This window comes from Orycteropus afer, unplaced genomic scaffold (assembly GCF_000298275.1).
Source record: "Orycteropus afer afer isolate SDZICR_OR568_19922 unplaced genomic scaffold, OryAfe1.0 scaffold00175, whole genome shotgun sequence".
In the NCBI taxonomy this organism is placed as follows: domain Eukaryota; kingdom Metazoa; phylum Chordata; class Mammalia; order Tubulidentata; family Orycteropodidae; genus Orycteropus; species Orycteropus afer.
In genome coordinates this window covers 1,880,175-1,896,471 of record NW_006921762.1, presented here as the reverse complement: position 1 = coordinate 1,896,471, position 16,297 = coordinate 1,880,175, and positions in this window count along the sequence as shown.

Sequence of the window (16,297 nt, the reverse complement as noted above, 5' to 3'; positions counted from 1 at the left end):
TTCAAAGGGTGACAAATCTAAGATCAGCAGGTAAAACGACAGGCTTTTGCTTCACAGGCTGCAAAGGCAAGCCATTGGTTCAAGTCCAATTAATTATGAGCCAGATACAGGAACTCAAGCCAGAGAGTTTTCCCAGAGATTTTCCATACATATAAATTGGAAGAAGACCATACCCCAAAGTCAGCTGCTTGATTGCTCATCACCGATCTCATCATGGAAGTGATTACATTATAGCAGATCTCATCATGGAAGTGATTACATTATAGCAGATCTCATCATGGGGGATAATTATATCATAACTGATGAACCATTTAGAATCATGGCCCAGTGAAGTTGATACATAATCTTAATTATCACAACATCCATACATTAAAAAAAATAAAATCAGATGCCTTCTTTATACTTACACAAAACTAAATTCCAGGTGTATTGAAAACCTACATGTGTTAAAGCAAACTTTAAAACCTTTGTGAGAAAATATAGTGACTACCTTCATGAGCTCAGGATAAGGACATATTCCTTAAACAAAACACTAAAAGAACAAATCATAAAGAGAAGTACTGGTAAATTGACCACATTAAAATGAAAAACATCTGCATATCAAAATACCAGACGAAAGTGAATAGAGAAGCACAAATAAGGAGAAGATATCAGTAATGCATGTAGAGGAGAAAGAAACCAGAATACCTAACCAAAATTAAAACAATAATAATAAAAAAACAAGCCCACTGCCATCACATAAATTCTGACTCATAGCAACCCTATAGGACAGAGTAGAACTACCTCACAGGGTTTCCAAGGGTATAAATCTTTACAGAATCAGACGGTCTTCCTCCTGCAGAGCAGCTGGTGGGTTTGGATGCCAACATTTGGGTTAGCAACCAAGTGCCTTAACCACTGCACCACCAGAGTGTATTTAAATATCTACACGCTTATGTACTTTAAGTTTCTAGACATGAGCTTTCTTTCAATGAAAATTTTATGAGATGTATCCTATACAGTCTCTGTTTAACCAGAAGACAAAGAACAACAAAAATACAATAAGAATCTAGAACACTTCCCAGAAAGAAACCAAAATAACATGAAAAGATACTCAAACTCATTACTAATTAGGGAAATAAATATAAGAACCAGGAAATACACTTTCCCACTCATCAGATTGGCAAAAATATAAAAATTATGCTGTCAGTTTTCAGAGTGGAAGAGGATATGGAACAATGGGGAACATTCAACACTGCTGAGCAGAATGTAAATAATGTAACTATTCTGGAGAGTAATTTAGGCATACCAAGTAAAGTTAAAGATTGTTGTTGTTGTTGTTATGTGCCGTCGAGTTGGCCCTGACTCATAGCGACCCCTCCTTGGGTTTCTGAGGCAGTATCACTATGGAAGTAGATTGCCCATCTTCCTTCCGAGGAGTGGCTGGTGGGTTTGAACTTCCAGCCTTCTGGTTAGCAGTCAAGTGCCTGAACCACTATGCTACCAGAGCTCCTAAAGTTAAAGATATGTGTACTTTAAGCACCAAAATTTGCTGCTGTCTAGTTGATTCCTAGGAGCTCTGGTAGCATAGTGCCTAAGGCACTTGACTGCTAACCAGAAGGCTGGTGGTTCAAACCCACCAGCCACTCCTTGGAAAGAAGTTTGGGCAATCTACTTCCATAGTGATACTGCCTCGGAAACCCAAGAAGGGGTCGCTATGAGTTGGGGCCGACTCGATGGTACATAACAACAACAACAGTTGATTCCGACTCTGACAAAGCCAGGAGATGGCAACCCTGTAAGACAGAGTAGCATTGCTCCATAGGTTTTCTAAGGCTGTAATATTTTTGAAAGGAGACTGCAACATCTTTCTCCCATGGAGCGGTTGTTGTTGTTGTTATGTGCCATCGAGTGGACCCCACTCATAGCGACCCCTCCTTGGGTTTCCAAGGCAGTATCACTACAGAAGTCGATTGCCCAACCTTCCTTTCAAGGAGTGGCTGGTGGGTTTGAATCACCAGCCTTCTGGTAGCAGTCAAGTGCCTTAGGTACTATGCTACCAGAGCTCCTATGGAGCGGTTAGTGGGTTTGAATTGCTGACTTCTTGGTTAGCAGCCAAGCCCTTAACCACAGTGTAATCTGGGCTTTTCATATATACTTTCAAAAACCAAAAACCAAACTCACAGCCATCGAGTTGAATCTGACTCATAGTGACCCCTCCTATGTATACTTTAGGGCCTAGAAATTCTCTTTCATATAGAGAAGATGCTTGTAAAGATTATTGAGTGTGGTACTGTTTCTAATAGTAACTAATTGGAAGAAGCCTAGCATGATACTCAATAGCACAATGGATAGATTTTTGTGGTATAAGCATACAATGCAGTAGTACATAGCAACAAAAATAAATGAACAAAAATTACACATATCAACATTATGGCAGACAGATCTATAGTAATTTTCACCTTCTGATATCCACACCTTTGTGTACTCTCCTCCTTTTTTGGGGCAGGCAGAACCTATGACTTGATTCTAACCAATAGACTATGGCAAGTGGGATGTCACACCCTTGGTGATGTTACATTATATAAGACTTTGTCTTGCCAGACTAAAGTGAGAGACTCTCCTGTCAGCCTTGAAGAAACAAGCTGCTATGATATGAACTGACTAGGGAGAGGGCCACATGGTGGAGAGCTGCAAGCAGCCTCTAGGAGCTACGGCCCTCAGTCATACAACCTCAGGGAAATTAATTGTGCCAACAACCCCAATGAGCTTGGAAATAGATTCTTCCTCAGTCTAGCCTCCAGATGATAATGCAGCCAGGTCAATACCTTGATTGCAGCCCTGTAAGACACTGAGGAGAATACTCAGCTAAGCTATGCCTGGACTCTTGACCTGGAGAAATCATGAGAAATATATGCATGTTGTTTTAAGTTGTGAGCATTGATTACACAACTATAGAAAACTAATACAAACCTGGATAGAAAAAATGTTGATAGTCATAAACCAAGTGCCATTCATACAAAGCTTAAAAGCATGCAAACCAATTCTATATACAGTTTAAACTTACATATTGATGTAAGAGCACAAGTATAAATAATGCAGTGGAATGATGATCTTAATTTCAGGAAAGATTTCACTCTAGGAGGGAGGGGAATATGATCAGGGAGAGATACATAGGGACCTTAACAGTGTTTATAATATTTTATTTCTTAATCTATATGGGGATACAAATGTGTTTTTAATATTCTCTAAGTCTATTTCTGTATCTGAAATATTCCATAATTTTGAAAAAAAAATCTGTGTATTAAAAGCTTTAGGCTTCAGCAGGGTTAGTATGTGTTGGCAATGAATTTTGCCCAGTTGACAACATTTCCCCAAGCTGGGCTTGGCAAGAGGGGATGGGAGAAGGAATAGCCTGTGGGCTGGGGATGGATAGAAAAAGGTGGGACTAGAGAGGGGCAGAGGGATGGCAGTCTGCGGAAGTACCCTCAGGGAGCCCTGTCCCTCAGCCACCCAGGGAACCACCCATAGACTCATCCCTCAGAGACCACAGTTGGCCTCAAAGGGACAACTTCAGCAATTCCACAAAACCTTGTCATTACCTGTGGCTTGGCCCTTGCATGGAATGGAACAGTTGCCACACACCAGACTCGCTGTAATCCTACACTTCTGAGAAAACAACAATTAGAAAAATGTTGGTAGTTAGGCTATGAGGAGAAATCAAAGTTTTTTTTTTTTAAAAAAAAAAAAAAAACCTATAAAGCATGCCTTAGGAAAATTTGAGAATGGAGGCTATGACTCAGTGGGTAAGGAAAATGATTTTCCTGTTATTGTTTTAGGCAGCTAGTCATCTTCATCGAGGGACCAAAATAAACCAAACCCACTGCCATCAAGTTGATTCCGACTCATAGTGATCCCCATTGGGTTTCTGAGGTGGTAAATCTTTATGAAAGTAGATTGCACAGTCTTCCTTTCTCAGAGTGGCTAGTGGGTTTGAACCGCCAACCTTCTGGGTAGTAGTCAAATGCCTTAGGCACTGGGCCACCAGAGCTCCTTCATTGAGGGACAGTAGGATCTTTTTCCCCTTGGATTTATAGCTATGAAGTTTGGGAGATGTTATGATACCCACGCTATGTAAAGGGATTCTGTTCTCCAGAAGAGCCCAAGAGGGGAATTTTTAGGGCTGTGCTGGTAATGCTTAACAATTGGCTCTCTGGGAGGGGAGGAAAGTTAAACTTTTGCTGACTTTTGTAGTGTACATACTTCCATGATGGCTGATTTTAAGGTGCCAATATGACGTCACTGAATGTTGAGTTGGGAAGAAATGTGCACAGTTAGCCATCACAAGCCCTTACAAGCTGGTTTCAATAGACCACGGAAATTTCCTTCCTACTGGGTTGGTAAGGACTCCTGGCTGGATGTCTCAGCCATAGGCAGGATGGCCACTGTCAAGGAAGAGATTCCCATCTGTGTGCTGGCTCCTGGCTCCCTTTCAATTCAAACATTTTGAGATTTTTATCATTCCATTTAAAATGTCAAAGCACTTCCTTCTCAGCCAAGCATTTTCAGAGAATAAGAATATATTAAACACATTAACACCAAAACTCAGTTCCCTTTTTAGAAAGGCAATAGAGATGAGTTGACTCTGGTGGAACCAGGAGATAGAGTTCAGCTAAGCACAGTATCTCCTCCATCACCATCAGCCTAGAGGGAATCTTTATCTGGGGTTAAGTTAAGAGACTTTCACCTTGGAGTTTCAAATCCTGGGTTCTGTGCTCAGTTTTGTAGTTCCTTTGAAATGTCCAACAACAGATGCCTGAACAAAATGTGGTACATATACACAGTGGAATACTAATAGTATGTTCTGGTTACCTAGTGCCACTCCAAAATAAATATACCACAAATGAGATGGCTTGAACAAACAGGAGTTTACTCTCTTACAGTTTGGGAGCCTAGAAGTCTGAGTTCAAAGTGCCAAGCTCTAGGGGCTGTGTGAAAGCTCCTTGACCCTGGGTTTCAGCTCTGCCTCTTGCTCCCAGCCCACTGAAGCTAGGGGCATCTCTTCACTCAGGCAGCTACTGACTGCTGAGGCTAACAAGCCCAAGGTCAAAAAATAAAAAGCCCAAGGGACAGTCCTGATGTTACCAAACCATGTGACAGGCCATTAATTCAAGTCCATTGGAAGTCCCAAGGTCAGCAGAGCATGGCAGGCTGCTGAACAATGACATGACTACATTAAGGTTCCAAGTGTGCCATAAGCTAGAGACCATTCCCAAAGCTGTTTCTTATATACAGGAAGCAGACCACATACCCAAAGCAGCTACTCAGCTGCTGCAATAGAATCCACCATGGAGTTGATTACTAGTCTCATCATGGGGAATACTACATCCAGCTGCCCAGTCGCTCAACCAGGCCTAGCCAAGTTGACGCACAAATTTAACCACCACATAGTACTTGTAGGGATGTGCTACCTCTGACTTTAGTCATGAAGAGAAATGAAGTCCTGATGCATGACACTACATGGATGACCCATGGAAATATCATGTCCTATCTCTTTGCAACCAGGCTCTTCTACTATGTATTAGATGTATGTGCTGGAATATTATGCAACCTTAAAAAGCATGAGCTTGAAAAAGAAGAGAAAATGGAGGAAAAAATCCCTATGTAAAATCAGAGCAGAAAGCTGAAAAATCCTCCAAATAATACAATCTTAGTTGTTTAGTCCTCTTTATATATGTGCACGGATATATAAACCTCTCCATATATGTATAACCCATTGCCAAAGAGTCAATTCTCACTCATAAGACCCAATAGAACAAAGTAGAACTCCACCATTGGGTTTCCAAGGCTGTAAATCTTTTTGGAAACAGAATGCTACAGCTTTCTCCTGCAGAGCAACTGGTGGGTTCAAATCATCAACCTGTGTTTTGATTAACAGATGAGTACTTAACCACTGCACACCAGGGCTCCTTCTATACATGTAAATGTGCAGAAAAAAAATCAGTGGTTATCTCCGGTTGTGGGAGTTACAGGAGATGTTCATTTTCTTCTTTATATTTTCCTGCATTTTATCATTAGTCTATAATAATGTTGTTCTTGTTGTTGTTGCTATGGGCTGTCAAGTCGGAACCTACTCATAGTGACCCCTCCTTGAGGTTTCCAAGGCAATATCACTACGGAAGTAGATTGCCCAACCTTCCTTCCAAGGAGTGGTTGGTGGGTTTGAACTGCCAGCCTTCTGGTTAGCAGTCAAGTGCCTTGCACAAATAATAATGATATTTACAAAATAACAATCTATGGGGCAAGTGATGTGTAAAGACCCTCCTAAGGACCCACCTCTCATCTCCTACAAGGTTCCAGCCCCTATCTGTAAATCCAGACTTCTGATCCCACATACTTCAGGTCTTTGGCTCATAGCAACTGTTATTGCCTAAAGAGATTAATAAAGAGATACTGACTTCTTACTGAGATGGATATAAAAAATATTGACCCAAGAAAGGAAAATATTGATGAAAGAAGAATCAAGGTCTTTCATTGCCTTGAAGGGAGTAATAAAACTTCCTCCTTAATGAATTCCATATTCTATTGTTTATATTTGCTGCTCTTGCACATCTAAAGTCAAATGGTACATCCCTGTAAGCACTATTAGAAGCCCAGACTCATAATCATAATAGTGGGAATATGAGTCAATGGGCACAGAATAAATACAATTTCTAACCTAGAGAAAGTGAAAGAAATAGAAGTTGAAATAGAGACAGAGAGAGAAAGGAAGTGGGAGAGAGAGAGAGAGAGACAGAAAGCTGAGATATCATCTTGATAGTGGAGTTCTGTTCAAGTTTGATTTTGGTTCCTTTAGATTCAGCAGAATCCTAATTGAAAATACTAATACCTTCCAACCAAGTCAAACAGACCAAAATCAGCTGAGACCAGCTCCAGTTCTCCAAACTAGACACAACTGGTTCAGGAGCCTTCAGAGCTAGCATGTTGGGTTTTTGGTGATGTCTTAGAACAAACAAAATTGGAGATGACTGCAAATGACTGCAATTACAATGCTTTTTCCTACATTTTTTTTCTCAAATAGAAGAAGATGATATAATAACATGTTGGTTGAACCATCATTAGGACCAACAACTTTTTTTCCAGGTTGTTTTGCAATGGGTTATCTTATTTGGATAAAATAACGGGTTGAAATTAAGTTCAAGTCAAACCATTCCCCTAGTGTGGTTATGTAGCAAATCTCTCAAAAACACAGTGGCTGCAACAGTCATTTATTTGGTCATGGTTCTATGGGCTGGCAGTTTGGGCTAGGCTCAGCTAAGGCAGTGCATCATATTGGCTGGGCTCAGTCATATGTCTGTGGCCTCAGCTGAGGTGGTTGGGCCTCTTTCTCCATGTACTCTTTCATCCTCCAGAAGGTGCTATATTCCAGAGGGGTGAGAGTAGGAACTGAAAGGCACCTTGAGGGCCAGGCTCAGAATGCAAGCACTATCATGCATTGTAATGGGCCAAGCAAATAAAAAATTAGGCCAGATTCAAGTATGGGGACATAGGCTCAAGCTCTTGAGGCGAGAAGCTACAAAGAAGCTGTGGTCATTAAAAAAAAATATTGTGGTAGAATATATTGTTGTTATTAGGTGCCATTCAGTCAATGCCAACTCACAGTGACCCTATGTACAACAGAACAAAAAACTGCCCGGTCAGGCTCCATCCTCACAATCCTTGCTATACTTGAGGCAATTGTTTCAGCCACTGAAATCCGTCTTGTTGAGGATCTTCCCCTTTTTCACTAACCCCCTACTTTACCAAGCATGATATCTTTTTCTAGGGAATGACCTTTCTGACATTACCAAAGTAGGTGAGATGAAGTCTGGCCATTCTCAATTCCAAGGAACATTCTGGCTGTACTTCTTCCAGGACTAGTTTGTTAGTTCTTCTGCCAGTCCATGGTATTTTCAGTATTCTTCACCAATACTGTAATTCAAAGGCATTGTTTCTTCTTTAGTCTTCCTTATTCACTGTCCAGCTTTCACATGCATGTGAGACAATTGAAAATACCATGGCTTGGGTTAGGTGCACCTTACTCCTTCAAAGTGAAATCTTTGCTCTTCAGCACTTTAAAGAGGTCTTTTGCAGAAGATGTGTCCAGTGCAATACTTCGTCTGATTTCTTGACTTCTGCTTCCATGGGTGTTGATTGTGGGTCCAAGTAAAATGAAATCCCTGACAACTTTAGTCTTTTCTCTATTTATATTGATACTGCTTATTGGTCCAGTCATAAAGATTTTTTTATTTTTATTTTTATGTGGAGGTGTAATCCACACTGAAGACAGTAGTCTTTGGTCTTCATCAGTAAGTGCTTTAAATCATCTTCATTTTCAGCAAGCCGGATTATGTCGTCTGCATATCTCAGATAGTTAATGAGTCTTCCTCAAATCCTGATGCCACATTCTTCTTCATATTTCATATAGTCTAGCTTCCTGGATTATTTGCTCAGCATGCAGATTGAATAAGTATGGTGAAAGGATCCAACCCTGATACACACCCTTCCTGATTTTAAACCATGCAGTATCTAGTTCTTATGTTAAAACAAAAGACTCATAGTCTATGTACAGGGTTCTCATGAGCACAATTAAATGTTGTGGAATTTCCATTCTTTGCAATGTTATCTATAACTTTTTTATGATCCACACAATTGAATGCCTTTGCACAGTCAAATAAAATTCAAGTAAACATCTTTCTCATGTTCTTTGCTTTCAGCCAAGATCCATCTGACATCAGCAATAATATTCCTCGTTTCACATCTTCTCATTACAGCTTGAATTTCTGGAAGTTCCCTGTCAATATACTGCTGCAACGGTATAATATATTTTGAATTATCTTCAGCAAAATTTTACTTGCATGTGATATTAATTATATTGCTTGATAATTTCCACATTCTGTTGGATCACCTTTGGAATGGGCACAAATATGGATCTCTTCCAGTCAGTTAGCCAGATAGCTGTCTTCCAAATTTCTTGGTGTAGAGAAGTAAGTGCCTCCATTGCTGCATCTGTTTGTTGAAACATCTCACTAGGTATTCCATCAATTCCTGGAGCCTTGTGTTTGGCCAGTTCCTTCAGTGCAGCTTCAGCTTCTCCTTTCAGTACCACTGGTTCTTGATCATATACTACCTCCTGAAATAGTTGAATATTGATCATCTAGTACAGTGACTCTGTGTATGTTCCTTCCATCTTCTTTTGATGCTTCTCTCATCATTCAATATTTTGCCCATAGAATCCTTCAATATTGCAACTCAAGGCTTGAATTTTGTCTTCAGTTCTTTCAGCTTGAGAAATGCTGAGTTTTCTAACTCCAGGTCTTTGCACATTTCATTATAATAATTGACTTTGTCTTCTTGGGCTGCCCTTCGAAATCTTCTGTTCATCTCTTTTATCTCATCATTTCTTCCATTTGCTTTAGCTACTCTCCATTCAAGAGCAAATTTCAGAATCTCTTCTGACATCCATTGTCTTTTCTTCCTCTCTTGTGTTCTCAATGATAGTTTGCTTTCTTCATGTATGATGTTCTTGACGTCATCCCACAACTCATCTGGTTTTCAGTAATTGGTGTTCTATGCAGCAAATCTGTTCTTGAGATGATCTCTAAATTCAGGTGGGATGTAATCAAGGTAACATTTTGGCTTTTGTAGGCTTGCTTTAATTTTCTTCAGCTTCAACTTGAACTTGCTTGTGAACAATTGATGATCTGTTCTGCAGTAAGCTCTTGGCCTTTTTTGTTTTTTTAATTTTTATTGTTATTTGGGTAAAAGTTTACAGGGCAAATTCATTTTCATACAGAAGTTCATACACATTTTGTTTCATGACTTGACTCCAATCCCTGCAATGTAACAGCTCTCTTCCCACTTCTTCCCTGTAGTTAGCTCCTCCCTCTGTCCTTCTTTCCTATGCATTCCTGCCCCCTGAGCTATCTCCCCATGCAAATATTGCCCTTCTTCTCCCATGATTGATTATTCAAAGGAGTGTAAATGTTCACCCTATATGTCTGTCTATTGTTTGGGTGGAAGCCACAAGTGTGAGTTCAATTCTAGGCCTAGAGAGTAACAGGGGGCCATAGTCTTGGGGGTTTCACCAGATTCTGTCAGCTCCTGCCATTGTTTGGACTGATGATATTGAGTTTCTCTACTGCCTCTTTCCACAAATGTAGTCAATCTGATTCCTGTGTATTCCATCTGTTTTGGTCTAAGTGTGTGGCCAATGTTTATATTGTTGAAATTAGGTATTTGCAATGAATAAGCATTGGTCTTGCAAAATTCTGTCATGCAATCTCTGGTGTCATTTCTGTCAAGACCATATTTTCCAACTACTGATGATTCTTCTTTGTTTCCAACTTTCACATTCCAGTCACCAGTAATCATTAATACATCTGGATTGCATGTTTTGTCAATTTCAGATGGCAGAAGCTGGTGTGTAATACTAACAATAGTATTAACTGGTCTTCCTTGTAGGTGTATGGATATCCTATCACTGACAGCATTGTACTTGAGGAGAGATCCTGAAACATTCTTTGTGATGATGGATACAACGCCATTCCTCTTCAATTTGTCATCCCCAGCAGAGTAGATCATATGATTGTATGATTCAAAATGGCCAATACCAATCTTTCAGCTCAGTTATGCATAGGGAATCAATCTTTATGTGTTCCATTTCATTTTTCACAACTTCCAATTATCCTAGAGTCATACTTCACACATTCCATGTTCTGATTCTTAATGGATGTTTCCAACTATTTCTTCCCATTTTGAGTCATACCCCATCAGCAAAGGGAGGTCACAAAATCTTTACTCCAGCCACGTCATTGTGGTTGACTTTTCTTTGAGGAGGCAAGTCTTCCCCAGTTGTATTTTGAGTGCCTTCCTACCTAAGGGTCTCATCTTCTGGCACTATATCAGACAGTGTTTCAGGGCTATTTATAGAATTCTCCAGTAATATATCAGACAGTGTTTCACTGCTATTCGTAAGGTTTTCACTGGCCAATATATATTTTTTTTTTCTGAGAAGTGGATGGCCTTTTCCTTCTTCTGAGTCCCTTAGTCTGGAAGCTCCACTGAAACCTGTCCATCATGGGTGACCCTGCTGGTATTTGAAATACCAGTGGCATAGCCTGCAGCCTAACAGCAACATACAAGCCAGCACAGTATGAGAAACTGATGACAGACAAGTGATGGAGTAAAATAAATATAACATAAAATTTGCCATTTTAACCATTTTCAAGTGTAGTGCTCAATGACATTAATTACATTCACCATGTTGTGCAATCATCACCAGTATCTTTCTCTAAACTTTTTCACCATTCCAAACAAAAACTCAGTACCCATTAGGCAATACATAGCTCCCCATTCTCTCCTCCCTGCAACCCCGGTAACCTCTAATAAACTTTTGTCTCTATGTGTTTTCCTATTCTAGATATTTCATGTATATGTGACCGTGCAGCATTTATTCTTTTGTGGCTGACTTATTTCACCTAGTATAATGCTTTCAAGGTTCATCCATGTTGTAGCATGTATTAAAACTTCATTTCTCTTAATGGATGAATAATACTCCATTGTATATATATAACACAATTTGTTTATCCATTCATCTACTAGTGAACACACTTGGGTTGTTTATACCTCTTGGCTTCTGCAAATAATGTTGCTATGTATCTGTGGCTGTTTTTAATCTCCCATAGACTCCCATCTTGAAGACAAGGTAGCAGAGCAAAAAGCACAGAAAGCTTTGGAATCTGATTTCCTTGTCTCCAAGCCATGGTCTGGCTGAGACTCTACATGTCCTCCTAGGGTTCCCTACTTCTCTCTCTGTTTTCAGCAGGATATCAATAAATTGCTTCATTGCTAAGAAGTTAGCTGATCATATTGAATCCCTCAGAATGCTATCAGCTTTAAGAAACAAAATCCTGCCTCAAGAGAGTTCTAAAGTAGGAAAAGTATGGGGGTGGTTAATTCAACAGCTCAACAACATTACCAAGAACCCAAATTCCTTCCATATTTTTGCTTTGCCATCCTTGATGTGTTTCTTTGGTGCTGGCTAGCACTTCTTGTGTTTGGTTACAAGGTATATGCAACATTCCTAGGTATCATATGTGGATGTGACAATGTACATTTCTTCTTTGGGTCTTTTTTTTTTTTCAAAGTGAAGAAATCTTTCCTTGAAGTCCTGCCAGCAGCGTCTCCCTTATGTCTCATTGGTCCCAAATGCATTGCACACCAGTGCCTAAATCAGTTACTGGTAAGGGCGATAGGATTACCCTGCAGCTCAATAAAGACCCACCTCCTGAAGCCCAAGATCAGGAAGTGGTAAGTAGATACCAAAATAAAACAGAGATTGTCTTGGGAAAAAGAAAGCTGTTGGGGAGGCAGGCAAAACAGTGTCTGCCACCATAGTTTAATTTGAAAAAGTTTAGGGAATTTGCTTTTTCCTTTGGATTCTTGAAGAAGAAATCTGTCATGATGATGGAATTTCAGGTAACTTTGCAATACTTTAGGTAATGAGAGGAGTGAAAGAATACAGTCCTAACTCTGTAGGAGCTCAAGTTAAGGAACTTCTGCTTGGACCTATGTCACAGCCAGGTAGCACTGAAGATTTCTAAGGGAGAGGTTGTTGTTAGTGGCCATCGAGTCAGCCCTGACTCATGGCAACCCCATACAAAATGGAACAAAACATTGCCTGCTCCCAGGGTATCCTCATGGTCAGTTGGGAATTGGACTGTTGTGATCCATGGAGTTTTCATGGACTGGTTTTCAGAAATAGATCATCAGTCCTTTCTTCACAGTCCATCTTAGTCTGGAAGCTCTTCTGAAACCCATTCAGCATGATAGCAACACACAGATCTCCACTGACAGACAGGTGGTGACTGTATGTGAAACATTGGCTGGCAATCAAACCTAGGTCTCCTGCATGGAAAAGGAGAATTCAACCAGTGAAGACCACTGCCCCCAAATGACGGATACTGAGAATAAATCCTATAACTCAGGTGCTAGCTGAGGTCACCTTTCTTGGAGAGTTAAATAATATTGGCTCCAACTCCCATCCTATAACCTGTATGAAATTTAAAGCAACCTGGTACTTACCATCACAAACTACTGTGAAATTGAGGATGGATATGATGAAGGGGCTTATGTCCTGGTGGTCACTTCTGGCTCAGAGTTCTTGCCTCTCCAAAGGCTGTTGCATCGTGTCTTACCTCTGATGGTTGTTTCCCTTTCTTTGTGCAGTGCTGATCTGGATGTGAGACCTGGCTCCTCTCCTTTTATTTGTTTCCCCTCAAACCAGTCAAAAAAGCACCTATGTAGTTAAAGACACAATTTAAGCCTTGGGGCCATGAAAGGGGATTTATAAAGCAAAGCATATAACTTAATATTGAATAGACATTTTTGTTTTTGTTATTGGTGGTGCTAAATTTATTAAACTGATATACCTAATAAAACTTTGAAAACCAACCTTTTAAACATTTAAGCATTGACTATAAAATAATATTACTTAATCGACACTGCAATTACAATTTGACATTTGGATTGTTTTACATGCCGTAAACATTAAAAGGAGGGTATGGAATGTACAGAAAGGCGTCCTTGTTCTTAAAAGTAATTTAACTTTTTTTTTTTTTTTTTTAATTAGGATTTGGGTGAAGATTTACAGAGTAAATTCACTTTTCATACAGCAGTTCACATATACTTTGTCTCATGTCATTGACCAAAATTTACAATGCAGCAGCTCCCCTCCCACTTCCTCCCCATAGTTACCTCCTCCCAGTGTCCATCCCTTCATACTCTTCGAGAGGCCCATTGTCTGCCAACCCTGTATATGATCTTGGATACACTCTCCATTTAGACATACATAATTGTTTAGCTTGTTCACCCATCTATCCGTCCCTATACCCATGTTTGCTTTCATTAACAACTCAGTATTGTATTTACAAAGGGGTTCATATTTGTTGTTTGTACTGCCCATGTAACTCTCTCTGTCTTTCTCATCCTCAATGCTGCCATATTGGTCACTCACATTTGGTACATTGCCCTTCTCTTCACCCAAATCAATATTTATCTCTATCTATCTAACAGCATTCCCTCCCCTTCCCTCCCACCAGTGGTAACCAACAAAGAAAATGTCCTCCAATATATAAACATTTCCTTAACTTTTACAATAACGGACTAATACAATATTTGTCCTTTTGTGACTGACTTATTTCGCTCAGCATAATGTCCTCCAAGTTCATCCACGTTATGCGGTGTTTTGCAGATTCTACATTATTCTTTAGCGTTGCATAGTATTCCATTGTGTGAATGTACCAAAGTTTGGTTATCCATTCCTCAGTTGTTGGACATCTAGGTTGTTTCCAAGTTTTGGCTATTGTAAATAGTGCTGCGATGAACATCGGCGTGCATATATCTGTTCTTGTTATGGCTCTCACTTCTTTAGGGTATATACCTAGTAATGGGATGGCTGGGTCAAATGGTATTTGTATTTCCAACTTTTGAAGGAATCGCCATACTGCTTTCCACAATGGTTGTACCATTTGACAGTCCCACCAGCAGTGTATGAGAGTCCCAATCTCTCCACAACCTCGCCAGCATTTGTTATTTTCTGTCTTGTTGAACTTTGCTACTAGTGCTGGAGCAAGATGGTATCTCATTGTTGTTTTGATTTGCATCTCTCTAATAGCTAATGATCGTGAGCATTTCTTCATATGTTTGTTGGCCGCTTGAATATCCTCCTTGGTGAAGTGTATGTTCATGTCTTCTGCCCATTTTTTAATTGGATTGTTTGTCTTTTTGTTATTGAGGTGTTGGAGTGTTCTATAAATTCTAGAGATAAGTCCCTTGTCAGATATGTTATTACCAAATATTTTTTCCCAATCTGTAGGTTCTCTTTTGACTCTTTTGGAGAAGTCTTTGGAAGCACATAAACATTTAATTTTTAGAAGGTCCCAATCATCTGGCTTCTCTTCTGCTGTTGGTGCATTTTGAATTATGCTTGGTAGTCTATTTATACCAAATATTAGGGCCCTTAAGTTTGAGCCTAAATTTTCCTTGAGAAACTGTATAGTTCTAGGTTTCACATTTAAGTCTTTGATCCATCTGGAGTTTGTTTTTGTGTGTGGTGTGAGGTACATATCTTGTTTCATTTTTCTGCAAATGGATCTCCAGTTTTGCCAGCACCATTTATTAAACAAACATTCTCTTCCCCACTTAATGGATTTGGGGCCTTTGTCAAAGATCAGCTGACTATAGGTTGATGGATCTATACCTGGGTTCTCAATTCTATTCCATTGGTCTATGTATCTGTCATTGAACCAATACCAGGCAGTTTTGACTACTGTGGCTGTGTAGTAGGTTTTGAGATCCGGCAATGTGAGACCTCCTACTTTGTTTTTCTTCTTCAGTAGTGCTTTGCTTATCCGAGGTCTCTTTCCTTTCCATATAAAGTTAGTGATCATTTTTTCCATATCCCTAAAGAAAAAAGTAATTTAACTTCTAAGGAATAATATCTCACTGGCCCCTACCTCCCCAGGCCCTAGCCTCTGCTCCAATGTCTCACCACCTTCTCCTCCACACACCATATTTTTTGTTTCCCCACTGACAATTCCTATTCACTTGTTATGCAGAGAAGTTTTTTAATTTGTTTGATTGTAAACCTATTATTAGGATCTAACCTTCCAGGTCACGAGATTTTCTTAAACCCTTAAACCTTTAAGGGAGTTAACTCCCTTAAAGACACTCTGAACCCAACTGTCAAAAAAAAAAAGCAAAAATTTCACCTTCATACAGGTGTTTACAATAGGCAAAACCAAGATGGTTGGGAGAAATCAGAGAAGACCTCATGGAGTTGGGGATGGGGTGGACCTCGGGAAGGGGGGACTGCATCACCAATGATCAGAGTTAGGGGGAATGTCATGCTTACCAGGGCCTGCGAAGAGACTGCGTTGAAACTGAAGGTTTGCATTTGTAAATAGCAGAAGATGAGTTTGAAAGTGGGATTGTAGAAAGAGGTGGGGTGGGGCAATAAGAAGTTAAGAAGCTTAATCCTGTAAGTAATGAGAGCTTCCAGAGGATTTTGGACAGGGGTGTAACATGAAATTTTATGATTTAGGGAGAACACTTCACCATTGCTGTATAGGATGGGCTCTGTGGCAGACTTCAAGCTGTCCACTAATGCTCATTCTCCCTTCCTTTCTTGACTAACAGGACTCCCAGGCTTTACTTGAACACACAACCATTAAGCTAGAGTTACACTGGCCTTTCTGGCAGCTGGATGGATCACATG